A 19799-nucleotide genomic window follows, 5' to 3' on the forward strand; every position below is an offset into this window, starting at 1 on the left:
CGAGCGCCGCTACTCAGCAAGTAAACGAGAGGGAGCTGCGCCCGGCCTCGTAAGACGCCTCTTCTCCGGTGCGAGCGCCCCGACGCCGCTGGCCGCCGCCGCCGCCTTGCCGCTATCCCGCCGCGCGTTTGGGGCCGGAGGGCGACCCGTAGGACGGCCACGCCGACTACACGACCGTTTGGCAGAGCGAGTGCAAGGTTAGGCGAGCTGGGCGGTAACTCGGGTTAGTCTGGGGAGACTCACGGTGGACAGGGGGGCGCGAATCCGGCCGGGCGGCCCCATCGATTAAGCATTGGTAGGGAGCCGAGGATGAGCCGTGCGAAGTGGCCTCGGAGGCGGTCCGTGGGGGACTACGGGGGGGAAGGGCGTCGGCCCTCCGGCCCGAGCAGAGAACGTTCGGTCACCCAAGCGGGAATCTGCGCCCCGGCCCGAGTCGGACTCGGTCGGTGCGGCCCGCTGAGGCCCTCAACTATTCCCGTACGCGGGGGTCGGGAGCTGCGGCGCTGCGCCGGCGACTTACCCGCGCGAGGCACGCACTGCGTGCGGCCAGGATGCGGAGTTGGATCGGCGCTGGTTGGGAACCCTCGGGGAACGAAGGCGGACGGCGGCCAGCCGGCGCCGACGAACCCGTCGGGGAGGGGGCTGGTGGCAGGCGCGATCGGCACTATTGCTGACTGCCGGGAGGGAAGCTGCGCCCCGGCCGAGTCAGACTCAGCCGTTGCGGCCCCCCCGAGCCCGCAGCGCGTAGCGCGGAAGCCATACGCCCCCCCGATGCGGAGCGACAGACGCCCCCGCGACCGCGGTTGGTCGGGAAGGCTTTTCGGATAGAGGTCGGACGGTGTGTGTGGACGGCTTCCCGTGGTGCCGCCGCTATCAAGCCGGAGGGTTTGAGAAACGACATTCGCGGAAGGACCGGCGCGGCCGGCGGACGCTCGCACGCGCGGCGCCCGACACTCAGCCGCTCGCTCGGCCTCCGTGGATCGTGGCTAGGTGGGATGGATGCCAAACCGGGTCGTCTCGGTCTCGCCGCAGTACGGTCGCGCCGGGGCCTGCGGGGCGGCGCGGGGAGCGCACGCTCACGCGGCGGCCGGGGCGCTAGAGTGCGACCCGCAGTGGGTAGGAACCGTCCACCCGACGTCGGACGAGCCGAGGCCGATGGAGGCCCTACCAAGGCGGGTCATGAGTGCCAGTCGGTCAGTTGGGTGAGGGGGTACTCGGAGGCCCGCCGGGAGCAGACGGGCGACCGGGGATGGGGGGCGTACGCGGGCGGGCACCGGGAGAAGACGGCCCGTCCGGGGTCGAATCTCGGCCTGTGTTTTCGGAGCCGGCCGGGCATCACGCTCCCTCCTTGGATGGACAACATTCGTAGTTGACACTTTGTGTCATTTTATCCGAGCGGGCGGGCGCCTCGAGAGGCGGACCGTCCGGGGCGACTCTCGGCCTGTGTTTTCGGAGCCGGCCGGGCCTCACGCTCCCTCCTTGGATGGACAACATTCGTAGTTGACACTTTGTGTCATTTTATCCGAGCGGGCGGGCGCCGCGAGGCGGACCGTCCGGGGCGACTCTCGGCCTGTGTTTAAGGAGCCGGCCGGGCATCACGCTCCTTCCTTGGATGGACAACATTCGCAGTTGACACTTTGTGTCATTTTATCCGAGCAGACGGGCGCCGCGAGGCGGACCGTCCGGGGCGACTCTCGGCCTGTGTTTTCGGAGCCGGCCGGGCATCACGCTCCCTCCTTGGATGGACAACATTCGTAGTTGACACTTTGTGTCATTTTATCCGAACGGGCGGGCGCCGCGAGGCGGACCGTCCGGGGCGACTCTCGGCCTGTGTTTAAGGAGCCGGCCGGGCATCACGCTCCTTCCTTGGATGGACAACATTCGCAGTTGACACTTTGTGTCATTTTATCCGAGCAGACGGGCGCCGCGAGGCAGACCGTCCGGGGCGACTCTCGGCCTGTGTTTTCGGAGCCGGCCGGGCATCACGCTCCCTCCTTGGATGGACAACATTCGTAGTTGACACTTTGTGTCATTTTATCCGAGCGGGCGGGCGCCGCGAGGCGGACCGTCCGGGGCGACTCTCGGCCTGTGTTTTCGGAGCCGGCCGGGCATCACGCTCCCTCCTTGGATGGACAACATTCGTAGTTGACACTTTGTGTCATTTTATCCGAGCGGACGGGCGCCGCGAGGCGGACCGTCCGGGGCGACTCTCGGCCTGTGTTTAAGGAGCCGGCCGGGCATCACGCTCCTTCCTTGGATGGACAACATTCGTAGTTGACACTTTGTGTCATTTTATCCGAGCGGGCGGGCGCCGCGAGGCGGACCGTCCGGGGCGACTCTCGGCCTGTGTTTAAGGAGCCGGCCGGGCATCACGCTCCTTCCTTGGATGGACAACATTCGTAGTTGACACTTTGTGTCATTTTATCCGAGCGGGCGGGCGCCGCGAGGCAGACCGTCCGGGGCGACTCTCGGCCTGTGTTTAAGGAGCCGGCCGGGCATCACGCTCCTTCCTTGGATGGACAATATTCGCAGTTGACACTTTGTGTCATTTTGTTCGGCCTGTGTTTAAGGAGGCGGCCGTCCTCCACTCGGTCCGTGTTTAAGGAGCGACACTCGCGCTCCGGTTCGGCCTGTCTTTAAGGAGGCGGCCGTCCTCCCCTTGGTCTGTGTTAAGGGCGACACTCGGTCCATGTTTAAGGAGCCTGGCCCTGACGCTCCTCTCCAGCCTGTGTTTAAGGAGGCGGCCGTCCTCCCCTTGGTCTGTGTTAAGGGCGACACTCTGTCCATGTTTGAGGAGCCTGGCCCTGACGCTCCTCTCCGGCCTGTGTTTAAGGAGGCGGCCGTCCTCCCCTTGGTCTGTGTTAAGGGCGACACTCTCTCCATGTTTGAGGAGCCTGGCCCTGACGCTCCTCTCCGGCCTGTGTTTAAGGAGGCGGCCGTCCTCCCCTTGGTCTGTGTTAAGGGTGACACTCTGTCCATGTTTGAGGAGCCTGGCCCTGACGCTCCTCTCCGGCCTGTGTTTAAGGAGGCGGCCGTCCTCCCCTTGGTCTGTGTTAAGGGCGACACTCGGTCCATGTTTGAGGAGCCTGGCCCTGACGCTCCTCTCCGGCCTGTGTTTAAGGAGGCGGCCGTCCTCCCCTTGGTCTGTGTTAAGGGCGACACTCGGTCCATGTTTAAGGAGCCTGGCCCTGACGCTCCTCTCCGGCCTGTGTTTAAGGAGGCGGCCGTCCTCCCCTTGGTCTGTGTTAAGGGCGACACTCGGTCCGTGTTTGAGGAGCCGGCCCTGACGCTCCTCTTCGGCCTGTGTTTAAGGAGGCGGCCGTCCTCCACTTCCTTCCATGCACCACCACATTCGCAGTTGACACTTTGCCATTTTTTCAGAGAGGTGACACTTAGTCGTTTTTTCGAAAGTTGACACTTAGTCGTTTTTTCGAAAGTTGACACTTTGCCGTTTTTTCAGAGAGGTGACACTTAGCCGTTTTTTCGAAAGTTGACACTTAGCCGTTTTTTCGAAAGTTGACACTTAGCCGTTTTTTCGAAAGTTGACACTTAGCCGTTTTTTCGAAAGTTGACACTTAGTCACTTTTTCGCCACAGTGACACCTCCAGCGCGTGCCACGGCGCTTTTCAGGTCTTCTATCCGACCTTGTGCTGTCGAGGACGGCGTGTCCGACGCCGTGGGGAGACCAGCACCATCTCCTCCATACTCGTAAACGGGGTGCTTTGGAAAACGGGGGGAAAGTCGATGAGTACACTGACTACTGGGACCATTTCATTGTACTCTGGCGCACCTGAAGACCAAAAAAGGTACTGCACCTTAGCCCGGGTACCTCACCCCCTGGTACCTCGAGGAGAACTTAGAAAAATTTAGACAAATTTTTGGTGAGCTCCAGGGAGAGAGGCTGATTTTTCGCTTTTTGAGGCCGACCGCCGAACCGGCGCGGGGCGGACTCACAAGCCCCGCAGAGCCGTGGGCACTTAGTCGTTTTTTCAGAGAGGCGACACTTAGTCGTTTTTTCAGAGGCGACACTTAGTCGTTTTTTCGAAAGTTGACACTTAGCCGTTTTTTCGAAAGTCGACACTTAGCCGTTTTTTTGGAAAGTTGACACTTAGTCGTTTTTTCGAAAGTTGACACTTAGTCGTTTTTTCGCCACAATTGGCTCTGAGCTCCAGGGGGAGAGCCTGGTTTTGCCTTATTTCAGGCCGGCTGGGGAACCGGCGCGGGTCGGATGCACGAGCCCGGCAGAGCCGTGGGCACTTAGAAAATTTTCGCCGATTAAGCTGGGACCTCCAGGCGGAGACCGGCATTCCTCGTCCTCGGGGTTCGACCCAGGAACCGGCGCTGGGCAGACGCCGTAGCCACGCAGAGCCGTGGGCACTTAGAAAATATTCGCCAAGTTGGCTCTGAGCTCCAGGCGGAGAGGCTGGTTTTGCCTTATTTCAGGCCGGCTGGGGAACCGGCGCGGCTCCTTCCTTGGATGGACAATATTCGCAGTTGACACTTTGTGTCATTTTGTTCGGCCTGTGTTTAAGGAGGCGGCCGTCCTCCACTCGGTCCGTGTTTAAGGAGCGACACTCGCGCTCCGGTTCGGCCTGTCTTTAAGGAGGCGGCCGTCCTCCCCTTGGTCTGTGTTAAGGGCGACACTCGGTCCATGTTTAAGGAGCCTGGCCCTGACGCTCCTCTCCAGCCTGTGTTTAAGGAGGCGGCCGTCCTCCCCTTGGTCTGTGTTAAGGGCGACACTCTGTCCATGTTTGAGGAGCCTGGCCCTGACGCTCCTCTCCGGCCTGTGTTTAAGGAGGCGGCCGTCCTCCCCTTGGTCTGTGTTAAGGGCGACACTCTCTCCATGTTTGAGGAGCCTGGCCCTGACGCTCCTCTCCGGCCTGTGTTTAAGGAGGCGGCCGTCCTCCCCTTGGTCTGTGTTAAGGGTGACACTCTGTCCATGTTTGAGGAGCCTGGCCCTGACGCTCCTCTCCGGCCTGTGTTTAAGGAGGCGGCCGTCCTCCCCTTGGTCTGTGTTAAGGGCGACACTCGGTCCATGTTTGAGGAGCCTGGCCCTGACGCTCCTCTCCGGCCTGTGTTTAAGGAGGCGGCCGTCCTCCCCTTGGTCTGTGTTAAGGGCGACACTCGGTCCATGTTTAAGGAGCCTGGCCCTGACGCTCCTCTCCGGCCTGTGTTTAAGGAGGCGGCCGTCCTCCCCTTGGTCTGTGTTAAGGGCGACACTCGGTCCGTGTTTGAGGAGCCGGCCCTGACGCTCCTCTTCGGCCTGTGTTTAAGGAGGCGGCCGTCCTCCACTTCCTTCCATGCACCACCACATTCGCAGTTGACACTTTGCCATTTTTTCAGAGAGGTGACACTTAGTCGTTTTTTCGAAAGTTGACACTTAGTCGTTTTTTCGAAAGTTGACACTTTGCCGTTTTTTCAGAGAGGTGACACTTAGCCGTTTTTTCGAAAGTTGACACTTAGCCGTTTTTTCGAAAGTTGACACTTAGCCGTTTTTTCGAAAGTTGACACTTAGCCGTTTTTTCGAAAGTTGACACTTAGTCACTTTTTCGCCACAGTGACACCTCCAGCGCGTGCCACGGCGCTTTTCAGGTCTTCTATCCGACCTTGTGCTGTCGAGGACGGCGTGTCCGACGCCGTGGGGAGACCAGCACCATCTCCTCCATACTCGTAAACGGGGTGCTTTGGAAAACGGGGGGAAAGTCGATGAGTACACTGACTACTGGGACCATTTCATTGTACTCTGGCGCACCTGAAGACCAAAAAAGGTACTGCACCTTAGCCCGGGTACCTCACCCCCTGGTACCTCGAGGAGAACTTAGAAAAATTTAGACAAATTTTTGGTGAGCTCCAGGGAGAGAGGCTGATTTTTCGCTTTTTGAGGCCGACCGCCGAACCGGCGCGGGGCGGACTCACAAGCCCCGCAGAGCCGTGGGCACTTAGTCGTTTTTTCAGAGAGGCGACACTTAGTCGTTTTTTCAGAGGCGACACTTAGTCGTTTTTTCGAAAGTTGACACTTAGCCGTTTTTTCGAAAGTCGACACTTAGCCGTTTTTTTGGAAAGTTGACACTTAGTCGTTTTTTCGAAAGTTGACACTTAGTCGTTTTTTCGCCACAATTGGCTCTGAGCTCCAGGGGGAGAGCCTGGTTTTGCCTTATTTCAGGCCGGCTGGGGAACCGGCGCGGGTCGGATGCACGAGCCCGGCAGAGCCGTGGGCACTTAGAAAATTTTCGCCGATTAAGCTGGGACCTCCAGGCGGAGACCGGCATTCCTCGTCCTCGGGGTTCGACCCAGGAACCGGCGCTGGGCAGACGCCGTAGCCACGCAGAGCCGTGGGCACTTAGAAAATATTCGCCAAGTTGGCTCTGAGCTCCAGGCGGAGAGGCTGGTTTTGCCTTATTTCAGGCCGGCTGGGGAACCGGCGCGGGTCGGATGCACGAGCCCGCAGAGCCGTGGGCACTTTGCCATTTTCTCAGAGTCGACACTTAGTCGTTTTTTCAGAGAGGCGACACTCTGTCGTTTTTTCGAAAGTTGACACTTTGCCGTTTTTTCAGAGAGGCGACACTTAGCCGTTTTTTCGAAAGTTGACACTTAGCCGTGGGCACTTAGAAACTTTTTGCCAAGTTGGCTGTGAGCTCCAGGAGGAGACCGTTATTTTTCGTCATTCGAGGCCGACTGCGGAACCGGCGCTGGGCGGACGCCAAAGCTCGGCAGGGCCGTGGGCACTTAGAAACTTTTTGCCAAGTTGAAAATTTTTCGTTTGTCATGAGCTCCGGGCGGAGACCGGCGTTTTTCGTCTTCCGGGTCCGACCCGGGAACCAGCGCCGAGCGGACACATTCGCTCGCTAGTGCCGTTGGCACTTAGAAAATTTTTCGTTTGTCATGAGCTCCGGGCGGAGACCGGCGTTTTTCGTCTTCCGGGTTCGACCCGGGAACCAGCGCCGAGCGGACACATTCGCTCGCTAGTGCCGTTGGCACTTAGAAAATTTTTCGTTTGTCATGAGCTCCGGGCGGAGACCGGCGTTTTTCGTCTTCCGGGTCCGACCCGGGAACCAGCGCCGAGCGGACACATTCGCTCGCTAGTGCCGTTGGCACTTAGAAAATCTTTCGTTTGTCATGAGCTCCGGGCGGAGACCGGCGTTTTCCGTCTTCCGGGTTCGACCCGGGAACCAGCGCCGAGCGGACACATTCGCTCGCTAGTGCCGTTGGCACTTAGAAAATTTTTCGTTTGTCATGAGCTCCGGGCGAGGACCGGCGTTTTTCGTCTTCCGGGTTCGACCCGGGAACCAGCGCCGAGCGGACACATTCGCTCGCTAGTGCCGTTGGCACTTAGAAAATTTTTCGTTTGTCATGAGCTCCGGGCGGAGACCGGCATTTTTCGTCATTCGAGGCCGACGGGGGAACCAGCCGGAGCGGACACGTTTGCTCGGAAGAGCCGTTGGCACTTAGAAAAAATTCCGTGTCTCGTGAGCTCCAGGGGGGACAGGCTGGTTTTATTCATCCGTAGCCGACATGGGAACCAGCGCGGAGCGGATTGGTGTTGCGCTGCCATATACCTCATCTCTCTCAGGAGTCCCCCCCTTATACGTGCCGATGGTGTTTTGGAAAACGGGGGGTAACTGGATGAGTACACTGACTAGGGGGACCAGTACACTATGAGCCCCTGGTACCTAAAATGGAAGTATAGAGGCCGACTTTCGGGCAAGATCACGCCGGGTTAGGCTTCCAGGACCTCGGCGAAGCAATTTTAACGGGTCGCCCGGTTCTTTTTTTTATCCAGCCCGGTTCTTTTTTTATCCAGCCCGGTTCTTTTTACACTTCCAGCTGGAGCTCGGGAGCGGCTTTTTGCACAAGATCACGCCGTGTTAGGCTTCCAGGACCTCGGCGAAGCAATTTTAACGGGTCGCCCGGTTCTTTTTTGATCCAGCCCGGTTCTTTTTTTTATCCAGCCCGGTTCTTTTTACACTTCCAGCTGGAGCTCGGGAGCGGCTTTTTGCACAAGATCACGCCGTGTTAGGCTTCCAGGACCTCGGCTAAGCAATTTTAACGGGTCGCCCGGTTCTTTTTTTATCCAGCCCGGTTCTTTTTTTATCCAGCCTGGTTCTTTTTACACTTCCAGCTGGAGCTCGGGAGCGGCTTTTTGCACAAGATCACGCCGTGTTAGGCTTCCAGGACCTCGGCTAAGCAATTTTAACGGGTCGCCCGGTTCTTTTTTGATCCAGCCCGGTTCTTTTTTTTATCCAGCCTGGTTCTTTTTACACTTCCAGCTGGAGCTCGGGAGCGGCTTTTTGCACAAGATCACGCCGTGTTAGGCTTCCAGGACCTCGGCTAAGCAATTTTAACGGGTCGCCCGGTTCTTTTTTTATCCAGCCCGGTTCTTTTTTTATCCAGCCTGGTTCTTTTTACACTTCCAGCTGGAGCTCGGGAGCGGCTTTTTGCACAAGATCACGCCGTGTTAGGCTTCCAGGACCTCGGCGAAGCAATTTTAACGGGTCGCCCGGTTCTTTTTTGATCCAGCCCGGTTCTTTTTTTTATCCAGCCCGGTTCTTTTTACACTTCCAGCTGGAGCTCGGGAGCGGCTTTTTGCACAAGATCACGCCGTGTTAGGCTTCCAGGACCTCGGCTAAGCAATTTTAACGGGTCGCCCGGTTCTTTTTTGATCCAGCCCGGTTCTTTTTTTTATCCAGCCTGGTTCTTTTTACACTTCCAGCTGGAGCTCGGGAGCGGCTTTTTGCACAAGAACACGCCGTGTTAGGCTTCCAGGACCTCGGCTAAGCAATTTTAACGGGTCGCCCGGTTCTTTTTTGATCCAGCCCGGTTCTTTTTTTTATCCAGCCTGGTTCTTTTTACACTTCCAGCTGGAGCTCGGGAGCGGCTTTTTGCACAAGATCACGCCGTGTTAGGCTTCCAGGACCTCGGCTAAGCAATTTTAACGGGTCGCCCGGTTCTTTTTTGATCCAGCCCGGTTCTTTTTTTTATCCAGCCTGGTTCTTTTTACACTTCCAGCTGGAGCTCGGGAGCGGCTTTTTGCACAAGAACACGCCGTGTTAGGCTTCCAGGACCTCGGCTAAGCAATTTTAACGGGTCGCCCGGTTCTTTTTTTGATCCAGCCCGGTTCTTTTTTTATCCAGCCCGGTTCTTTTTACACTTCCAGCTGGAGCTCGGGAGCGGCTTTTTGCACAAGATCACGCCGTGTTAGGCTTCCAGGACCTCGGCTAAGCAATTTTAACGGGTCGCCCGGTTCTTTTTTGATCCAGCCCGGTTCTTTTTTTTATCCAGCCTGGTTCTTTTTACACTTCCAGCTGGAGCTCGGGAGCGGCTTTTTGCACAAGAACACGCCGTGTTAGGCTTCCAGGACCTCGGCTAAGCAATTTTAACGGGTCGCCCGGTTCTTTTTTGATCCAGCCCGGTTCTTTTTTTTATCCAGCCTGGTTCTTTTTACACTTCCAGCTGGAGCTCGGGAGCGGCTTTTTGCACAAGAACACGCCGTGTTAGGCTTCCAGGACCTCGGCTAAGCAATTTTAACGGGTCGCCCGGTTCTTTTTTTTATCCAGCCCGGTTCTTTTTTTATCCAGCCCGGTTCTTTTTACACTTCCAGCTGGAGCTCGGGAGCGGCTTTTTGCACAAGAACACGCCGTGTTAGGCTTCCAGGACCTCGGCTAAGCAATTTTAACGGGTCGCCCGGTTCTTTTTTGATCCAGCCCGGTTCTTTTTTTATCCAGCCTGGTTCTTTTTACACCTTCAGCTGGAGCTCGGGAGCGGCTTTTTGCACAAGATCACGCCGTGTTAGGCTTCCAGGACCTCGGCTAAGCAATTTTAACGGGTCGCCCGGTTCTTTTTTGATCCAGCCCGGTTCTTTTTTTTATCCAGCCTGGTTCTTTTTACACTTCCAGCTGGAGCTCGGGAGCGGCTTTTTGCACAAGAACACGCCGTGTTAGGCTTCCAGGACCTCGGCTAAGCAATTTTAACGGGTCGCCCGGTTCTTTTTTTTATCCAGCCCGGTTCTTTTTTTATCCAGCCCGGTTCTTTTTACACTTCCAGCTGGAGCTCGGGAGCGGCTTTTTGCACAAGAACACGCCGTGTTAGGCTTCCAGGACCTCGGCTAAGCAATTTTAACGGGTCGCCCGGTTCTTTTTTGATCCAGCCCGGTTCTTTTTTTATCCAGCCTGGTTCTTTTTACACTTCCAGCTGGAGCTCGGGAGCGGCTTTTTGCACAAGATCACGCCGTGTTAGGCTTCCAGGACCTCGGCTAAGCAATTTTAACGGGTCGCCCGGTTCTTTTTTGATCCAGCCCGGTTCTTTTTTTTATCCAGCCTGGTTCTTTTTACACTTCCAGCTGGAGCTCGGGAGCGGCTTTTTGCACAAGATCACGCCGTGTTAGGCTTCCAGGACCTCGGCTAAGCAATTTTAACGGGTCGCCCGGTTCTTTTTTGATCCAGCCCGGTTCTTTTTTTTATCCAGCCTGGTTCTTTTTACACTTCCAGCTGGAGCTCGGGAGCGGCTTTTTGCACAAGATCACGCCGTGTTAGGCTTCCAGGACCTCGGCTAAGCAATTTTAACGGGTCGCCCGGTTCTTTTTTGATCCAGCCCGGTTCTTTTTTTTATCCAGCCTGGTTCTTTTTACACTTCCAGCTGGAGCTCGGGAGCGGCTTTTTGCACAAGAACACGCCGTGTTAGGCTTCCAGGACCTCGGCTAAGCAATTTTAACGGGTCGCCCGGTTCTTTTTTTTATCCAGCCCGGTTCTTTTTTTATCCAGCCCGGTTCTTTTTACACTTCCAGCTGGAGCTCGGGAGCGGCTTTTTGCACAAGAACACGCCGTGTTAGGCTTCCAGGACCTCGGCTAAGCAATTTTAACGGGTCGCCCGGTTCTTTTTTGATCCAGCCCGGTTCTTTTTTTATCCAGCCTGGTTCTTTTTACACTTCCAGCTGGAGCTCGGGAGCGGCTTTTTGCACAAGATCACGCCGTGTTAGGCTTCCAGGACCTCGGCTAAGCAATTTTAACGGGTCGCCCGGTTCTTTTTTGATCCAGCCCGGTTCTTTTTTTTATCCAGCCTGGTTCTTTTTACACTTCCAGCTGGAGCTCGGGAGCGGCTTTTTGCACAAGATCACGCCGTGTTAGGCTTCCAGGACCTCGGCTAAGCAATTTTAACGGGTCGCCCGGTTCTTTTTTGATCCAGCCCGGTTCTTTTTTTTATCCAGCCTGGTTCTTTTTACACTTCCAGCTGGAGCTCGGGAGCGGCTTTTTGCACAAGATCACGCCGTGTTAGGCTTCCAGGACCTCGGCTAAGCAATTTTAACGGGTCGCCCGGTTCTTTTTTGATCCAGCCCGGTTCTTTTTTTTATCCAGCCTGGTTCTTTTTACACTTCCAGCTGGAGCTCGGGAGCGGCTTTTTGCACAAGATCACGCCGTGTTAGGCTTCCAGGACCTCGGCTAAGCAATTTTAACGGGTCGCCCGGTTCTTTTTTGATCCAGCCCGGTTCTTTTTTTTTATCCAGCCTGGTTCTTTTTACACTTCCAGCTGGAGCTCGGGAGCGGCTTTTTGCACAAGATCACGCCGTGTTAGGCTTCCAGGACCTCGGCTAAGCAATTTTAACGGGTCGCCCGGTTCTTTTTTTGATCCAGCCCGGTTCTTTTTTTATCCAGCCCGGTTCTTTTTACACTTCCAGCTGGAGCTCGGGAGCGGCTTTTTGCACAAGATCACGCCGGGTTAGGCTTCCAGGAACTCGGCTAAGCACTTCTAACGGGTCGCCCGGTTCTTTTGTTTATCCAGCCCGGTTCTTTTTCCACTTCCAGCTGGAGCTCAGCAGCGGCTTTTTGCACAAGATCACGCCGGGTTAGGCTTCCAGGACCTCGGCTAAGCACTTCTAACGGGCCCTGGTCCACCCCTGCCAGCGCATTTCAAAACTTGGCATTAATTTCGACCTAAGAGACGAAGTCTGATTTTTTTCTACCACTTGGGCGGCCTTTTTGCACCCAGAACACCCGCACCGGCACCATAAATTCGAAGGGTGCCGAGTGCGTCGGCGCAGATTCTGCGACGGAGTGACACTTCCCTCTTGTGGACATTCGGCGGTAGGTGAAATGCGCACTCGGTCTTCTCTTTTCTTTTCCTTCCAGTGAAACTTTGGCAACATTCTGCGAGCTGCTGGCTTCCAGAACCTCGGCCAAGCAGGTGGAGGATTTTTTTCCACTTCCAGCTGGAGGTGAGGAGGGACTTTTTGGGCAAGATCACGCCGACTTAGCAAGCAAGGTGGAAGTGCCAGCATGCAGTGGCTGGAAGTGTGGATGTGGAGCTCCAGCACCCTCCGTGCCTATGGAAGTGTGGAGCTCCAGCACCCTCCGTGCCTATGGAAGTGTGGAGCTCCAGCACTCTCCCTGCCTATGGAAGTGTGGAGCTCCAGCACCCTCCCTGCCTATGGAAGTGTGGAGCTCCAGCACCCTCCCTGCCTATGGAAGTGTGGAGCTCCAGCACCCTCCCTGCCTATGGAAGTGTGGAGCTCCAGCACCCTCCCTGCCTATGGAAGTGTGGAGCTCCAGCACCCTCCCTGCCTATGGAAGTGTGGAGCTCCAGCACCCTCCCTGCCTATGGAAGTGTGGAGCTCCAGCACCCTCCGTGCCTATGGAAGTGTGGAGCTCCAGCACTCTCCCTGCCTATGGAAGTGTGGAGCTCCAGCACCCTCCCTGCCTATGGAAGTGTGGAGCTCCAGCACCCTCCCTGCCTATGGAAGTGTGGAGCTCCAGCACCCTCCCTGCCTATGGAAGTGTGGAGCTCCAGCACCCTCCCTGCCTATGGAAGTGTGGAGCTCCAGCACCCTCCGTGCCTATGGAAGTGTGGAGCTCCAGCACTCTCCCTGCCTATGGAAGTGTGGAGCTCCAGCACCCTCCCTGCCTATGGAAGTGTGGAGCTCCAGCACCCTCCCTGCCTATGGAAGTGTGGAGCTCCAGCACCCTCCCTGCCTATGGAAGTGTGGAGCTCCAGCACCCTCCCTGCCTACGGAAGTGTGGAGCTCCAGCACCCTCCCTGCCTATGGAAGTGTGGAGCTCCAGCACCCTCCGTGCCTATGGAAGTGTGGAGCTCCAGCACTCTCCCTGCCTATGGAAGTGTGGAGCTCCAGCACCCTCCCTGCCTATGGAAGTGTGGAGCTCCAGCACCCTCCGTGCCTATGGAAGTGTGGAGCTCCAGCACTCTCCCTGCCTATGGAAGTGTGGAGCTCCAGCACCCTCCCTGCCTATGGAAGTGTGGAGCTCCAGCACCCTCCCTGCCTATGGAAGTGTGGAGCTCCAGCACTCTCCCTGCCTATGGAAGTGTGGAGCTCCAGCACCCTCCCTGCCTATGGAAGTGTGGAGCTCCAGCACCCTCCCTGCCTATGGAAGTGTGGAGCTCCAGCACCCTCCCTGCCTATGGAAGTGTGGAGCTCCAGCACCCTCCCTGCCTATGGAAGTGTGGAGCTCCAGCACCCTCCCTGCCTATGGAAGTGTGGAGCTCCAGCACCCTCCCTGCCTATGGAAGTGTGGAGCTCCAGCACCCTCCGTGCCTATGGAAGTGTGGAGCTCCAGCACCCTCCCTGCCTATGGAAGTGTGGAGCTCCAGCACCCTCCCTGCCTATGGAAGTGTGGAGCTCCAGCCCCCTCCCTGCCTATGGAAGTGTGGAGCTCCAGCACCCTCCCTGCCTATGGAAGTGTGGAGCTCCAGCACCCTCCGTGCCTATGGAAGTGTGGAGCTCCAGCACCCTCCGTGCCTATGGAAGTGTGGAGCTCCAGCACCCTCCGTGCCTATGGAAGTGTGGAGCTCCAGCACCCTCCGTGCCTATGGAAGTGTGGAGCTCCAGCACCCTCCGTGCCTAGGGAAGTGTGGAGCTCCAGCACCCTCCGTGCCTATGGAAGAGCCACCTCCGCGGGCATGCTGCTCAACCACGCCGGCCCAGAGTTCCAGCCGCTCGGCTACACTCTCTCACAAGCCCCGCCTGGAGCTCCCCAGCCCGCCCCTGGTACCTCAACTACCGAGGCCAGCCGCTCGACCAGGCCGGCCCAGAGTTCCAGCCGCTCGGCTTCACTCTCTCACAAGCCCCGCCTGGAGCTCCCCAGCCCGCCCCTGGTACCTCAACTACCGAGGCCAGCCGCTCGACCACGCCGGCGCAGAGTTCCAGCCGCTCGGATAAGCTCTGCCACTCTCCCGCTAAGCAGCCACCGGTAACGGGGAAATGTCGCCGCCTTGTGGACACGCCCTTGTAAATGAATGGGCTTTCGCACTTAGTGCAATTTTCGCCAGCTCCGTGGCTGCAAGTATGGAGCTATGGAGCCACCAGCCAGGCTGGAGCTCTGGAGCTATGGAAGTATGGAGCTATGGATCTATGGAAGTATGGAGTTATGGAGCTCTGGAGCTATGGAGCTATGGAGCTATGGAGCTATGGAGCTATGGAGCTATGGAAGTCTGGAGCTATGGAAGTATGGAGCTATGGAGCTATGGAAGTATGGAGCTCTGGAGCTATGGAGCTATGGAGCCACCAGCCAGCACCCTCCGTGGCTCAACCACGCCGGCCCAGAGTTCCAGCCGCTCGGCTTCACTCTCTCACAAGCCCCGCCTGGAGCTCCCCAGCCCGCCCCTGGTACCTCAACTACCGAGGCCAGCCGCTCGACCAGGCCGGCCGAGAGTTCCAGCCGCTCGGCTTCACTCTCTCACAAGACCCGCCTGGAGCTCCCTGCCCCACCCCTGGTACCTCAACTACCGAGGCCAGCCGCTCGACCACGCCGGCGCAGAGTTCCAGCCGCTCGGATGAGCTCTGCCACTCTCCCGCCGCGCAGCCACCGGTAACGGGGAAATGTCGCCGCCTTGTGGACACGCCGTTGTAAATGAATGGGCTTTCGCACTTAGTGCAATTTTCGCCAACTCTCTGACTTAGAGCTATGGAAGTATGGAGCTATGGAGCCACCAGCCACCCAGGCTGGAGCTATGGAGCTCTGGAGGTATGGAGCTCTGGTGCTATGGAAGTATGGAGCTCTGGTGCCATGGAAGTATGGAGCTATGGAGCTATGGAAGTATGGAGCTATGGAGCTATGGAGCTCTGGAGCTATGGAGCCCTGGAGCTATGGAGCCCTGGTGCTATGGAGCTATGGAGCTCTGGAGGTATGGAGCTATGGAGCCCTGGAGCTCTGGAAGTATGGAGCTATGGTGCTATGGAGCTCTGAAGCCATGGAGCTCTGGTGCTATGGAGCTCTGGAGCTCTGGAGGTATGGAGCTCTGGAGGTATGGAGCTCTGGAGGTATGGAGCTATGGAGCTATGGAGCCCTGGAGCTCTGGAGGTATGGAGCTATGGTGCTATGGAGCTCTGAAGCCATGGAGCTATGGAGCTCTGGAGGTATGGAGCTATGGAGGTATGGAGCTCTGGTGCTATGGAGCTATGGAGCTCTGGTGCTATGGAGCTCTGGAGCTCTGGAGGTATGGAGCTCTGGAGGTATGGAGCTCTGGTGCTATGGAGCTATGGAGCTCTGGTGCTATGGAGCTATGGAGCTATGGAAGTATGGAGCTATGGAGCTCTTGAAGTATGGAGCTATGGAGCTCTGGAGGTATGGAGCTATGGAGCCCTGGAGCCCTGGAGCTATGGAGCCCTGGAGCTATGGAGCCCTGGAGCCCTGGAGCTATGGAGCCCTGGAGCTATGGAGCTATGGAGCTCTGGTGCTATGGAGCTATGGAGCTCTGGTGCTATGGAGCTATGGAGCTCTGGTGCTATGGAGCTATGGAGCTCTGGTGCTATGGAGCTATGGAGCTCTGGTGCTATGGAGCTATGGAGCTGGTGCTATGGAGCTATGGAGCTCTGGTGCTATGGAGCTATGGAGCTATGGAGCCACCAGCCAGCACCCTCCGTGGCTGGATCAATGGAAGTGTTTTAGGTACCAGGCAGCCAAAGGGCCGGGGCCTCACGCTCGACCACGCCGGCGCAGAGTTCCAGCCGCTCGGATGAGCTCTGTCACTCACCCGCCGCGCAGCCACCGGTAACGGGGAAATGTCGCCGCCTGGCGGACACGCCGTTGTAAATGAATGGGCTTTCGCACTTAGTGCAATTTTAGCCAACTCTCTGACTGGAGCTATGGAAGTATGGAGCTATGGAGCCACCAGCCACCCAGGCTGGAGCTATGGAGCTCTGGAGGTATGGAGCTCTGGTGCTATGGAAGTATGGAGCTATGGAGCTATGGAGCTCTGGTGCTATGGAGCTATGGAGCTCTGGTGCTATGGAGCTATGGAACTCTGGTGCTATGGAGCTATGGAGCTCTGGTGCTATGGAGCTATGGAGCTCTGGTGCTATGGAGCTATGGAGCTCTGGTGCTATGGAGCTATGGAGCTCTGGTGCTATGGAGCTATGGAGCTCTGGTGCTATGGAGCTATGGAGCTCTGGTGCTATGGAGCTATGGAGCTCTGGTGCTATGGAGCTATGGAGCTCTGGTGCTATGGAGCTATGGAGCTCTGGTGCTATGGAGCTATGGAGCTCTGGTGCTATGGAGCTATGGAGCTCTGGTGCTATGGAGCTATGGAGGTATGGAGCCACCAGCCAGCACCCTCCGTGGCTGGATCAATGGAAGTGTTTTAGGTACCAGGCAGCCAAAGGGCCGGGGCCTCACGCTCGACCACGCCGGCGCAGAGTTCCAGCCGCTCGGATGAGCTCTGTCACTCACCCGCCGCGCAGCCACCGGTAACGGGGAAATGTCGCCGCCTGGCGGACACGCCGTTGTAAATGAATGGGCTTTCGCACTTAGTGCAATTTTAGCCAACTCTCTGACTGGAGCTATGGAAGTATGGAGCTATGGAGCCACCAGCCACCCAGGCTGGAGCTATGGAGCTCTGGAGGTATGGAGCTCTGGTGCTATGGAAGTATGGAGCTCTGGTGCCATGGAAGTATGGAGCTATGGAGCTATGGAGCTCTGGAAGTATGGAGCTATGGAGCTCTGGAGGTATGGAGCTATGGAGCCCTGGAGCCCTGGAGCTATGGAGCTCTGGTGCTATGGAGCTCTGGTGCTATGGAGCTCTGGTGCTATGGAGCTATGGAGCTCTGGTGCTATGGAGCTATGGAGCTCTGGTGCTATGGAGCTATGGAGCTCTGGTGCTATGGAGCTCTGGTGCTATGGAGCTATGGAGCTCTGGTGCTATGGAGCTCTGGAGCTCTGGAGGTATGGAGCTATGGAGGTATGGAGCCACCAGCCAGCACCCTCCGTGGCTGGATCAATGGAAGTGTTTTAGGTACCAGGCAGCCAAAGGGCCGAGGCCTCACGCTCGACCACGCCGGCGCAGAGTTCCAGCCGCTCGGATAAGCTCTGTCACTCACCCGCCGCGCAGCCACCGGTAACGGGGAAATGTCGCCGCCTGGCGGACACGCCGTTGTAAATGAATGGGCTTTCGCACTTAGTGCAATTTTAGCCAACTCCGTGGCTGCAAGTATGGAAGTATGGAGCTATGGAGCCACCAGCCAGCACCCTCCGCGGCTGGAGCTATGGAAGTATGGAGCTATGGAGCTATGGAAGTATGGAGCTATGGAAGTCTGGAGCTATGGAGCTCTGGGGCTATGGAAGTATGGAGCTCCGGGGCTATGGAAGTATGGAGCTATGGAAGTCTGGAGCTATGGAGCTCTGGGGCTATGGAAGTATGGAGCTCCGGGGCTATGGAAGTATGGAGCTATGGAGCTCCGGGGCTATGGAGCTATGGAGCTATGGAGCTCTGGGGCTATGGAAGTATGGAGCTCCGGGGCTATGGAAGTATGGAGCTATGGAGCTCCGGGGCTATGGAGCTATGGAGCTCCGGGGCTATGGAGCTCCGGGGCTATGGAGCTCCGGGGCTATGGAGCTATGGAGCTCCGGGGCTATGGAGCTCCGGGGCTATGGAGCTCCGGGGCTATGGAGCTATGGAACTATGGATCTCTGGAGCTCTGGAGCTATGGAAGTATGGATGATCCAGCACCCTCCGTGGCTGACCGCTGGTGCTCGGGGCCGGTGAACTCGGCACCCGCCGGAGGCGGGTGCCTCGGTGACCGCTGTCGCTTGGGGCCAGTGAACTCGGCACCCGCCTTCGGCGGGTGCCTCGGTGACCGGTTGTCGCTTGGGGCCGGTGAACTCGGCACCCGCCTTCGGCGGGTGCCTCGGTGACCGGTTGTCGCTTGGGGCCGGTGAACTCGGCACCCGCCTTCGGCGGGTGCCTCGGTGACTGGTTGTCGCTTGGGGCCGGTGAACTCGGCACCCGCCTTCGGCGGGTGCCTCGGTGACCGGTTGTCGCTTGGGGCCGGTGAACTCGGCACCCGCCTTCGGCGGGTGCCTCGGTGACCGGTTGTCGCTTGGGGCCGGTGAACTCGGCACCCGCCTTCGGCGGGTGCCTCGGTGGCGGTCGGGGTTGGTGCTTGGGGACCGGCTTCGCTTCTGGAAGTCTGGGGGAGGCGGTCTGGTGGTGGTGGCCGACGTTGATGGTGGTGGGGCGGGAAGAAGAAGGTTATAGTCCCCAGCCCGCCGCATAGGAAAATTTTAGGTACCAGGAGTGGATTTTTTTTTGCACCGGCGGTTAGGGGCCGACGCCTTGGTTTGGTGTCCGGGGAAAGTGCCTGCCGCCCGGCCCGGAGAAAGATTAGGCCCCCAGCCCGCCGCGGAGGAAATTTTTAGGTACCAGGAGTGGATTTTTTTTGCACCGGCGGCTAGGGGCCGACGCCTTGGTTTGGTGTCCGGAGAAAGTGCCTGCCGCCCGGCCCGGAGAAAGATTAGGCCCCCAGCCCGCCGCGGAGGAAAATTTTAGGTACCAGGAGTGGATTTTTTTTGCTCCGGCGGGTAGGGGCTGATGCCCGGTTTGGTGTCCGGGGATGCTGCCTCATCCCCGGACGCGTCCTTTACGCACGCCCGCCGTCATTCTACAGAGACTAAGTTCCACCCTGGGGAGGCTTTCGTTTTTTCGAAAGTTGACACTTAGTCGTTTTTTCGCCACAATTGGCTCTGAGCTCCAGGGGGAGAGCCTGGTTTTGCCTTATTTCAGGCCGGCTGGGGAACCGGCGCGGGTCGGATGCACGAGCCCGGCAGAGCCGTGGGCACTTAGAAAATTTTCGCCGATTAAGCTGGGACCTCCAGGCGGAGACCGGCATTCCTCGTCCTCGGGGTTCGACCCAGGAACCGGCGCTGGGCAGACGCCGTAGCCACGCAGAGCCGTGGGCACTTAGAAAATATTCGCCAAGTTGGCTCTGAGCTCCAGGCGGAGAGGCTGGTTTTGCCTTATTTCAGGCCGGCTGGGGAACCGGCGCGGGTCGGATGCACGAGCCCGCAGAGCCGTGGGCACTTTGCCATTTTCTCAGAGTCGACACTTAGTCGTTTTTTCAGAGAGGCGACACTCTGTCGTTTTTTCGAAAGTTGACACTTTGCCGTTTTTTCGAAAGTCGACACTTAGCCGTTTTTTCAGAGATGTGACACTTTGCCGTTTTTTCGAAAGTCGACACTTAGCCGTTTTTTCAGAGATGTGACACTTAGAAACTTTTTGCCAAGTTGGCTGTGAGCTCCAGGAGGAGACCGTTATTTTTCGTCATTCGAGGCCGACTGCGGAACCGGCGCTGGGCGGACGCCAAAGCTCGGCAGGGCCGTGGGCACTTAGAAACTTTTTGCCAAGTTGGCTGTGAGCTCCAGGAGGAGACCGTTATTTTTCGTCATTCGAGGCCGACTGCGGAACCGGCGCTGGGCGGACGCCAAAGCTCGGCAGGGCCGTGGGCACTTAGAAACTTTTTGCCAAGTTGGCTGTGAGCTCCAGGAGGAGACCGTTATTTTTCGTCATTCGAGGCCGACTGCGGA

This window comes from Syngnathus leptorhynchus, unplaced genomic scaffold (assembly GCF_054491065.1).
Source record: "Syngnathus leptorhynchus isolate UIUO unplaced genomic scaffold, UIUO_Slep HiC_scaffold_40, whole genome shotgun sequence".
In the NCBI taxonomy this organism is placed as follows: Eukaryota; Metazoa; Chordata; class Actinopteri; order Syngnathiformes; family Syngnathidae; genus Syngnathus; species Syngnathus leptorhynchus.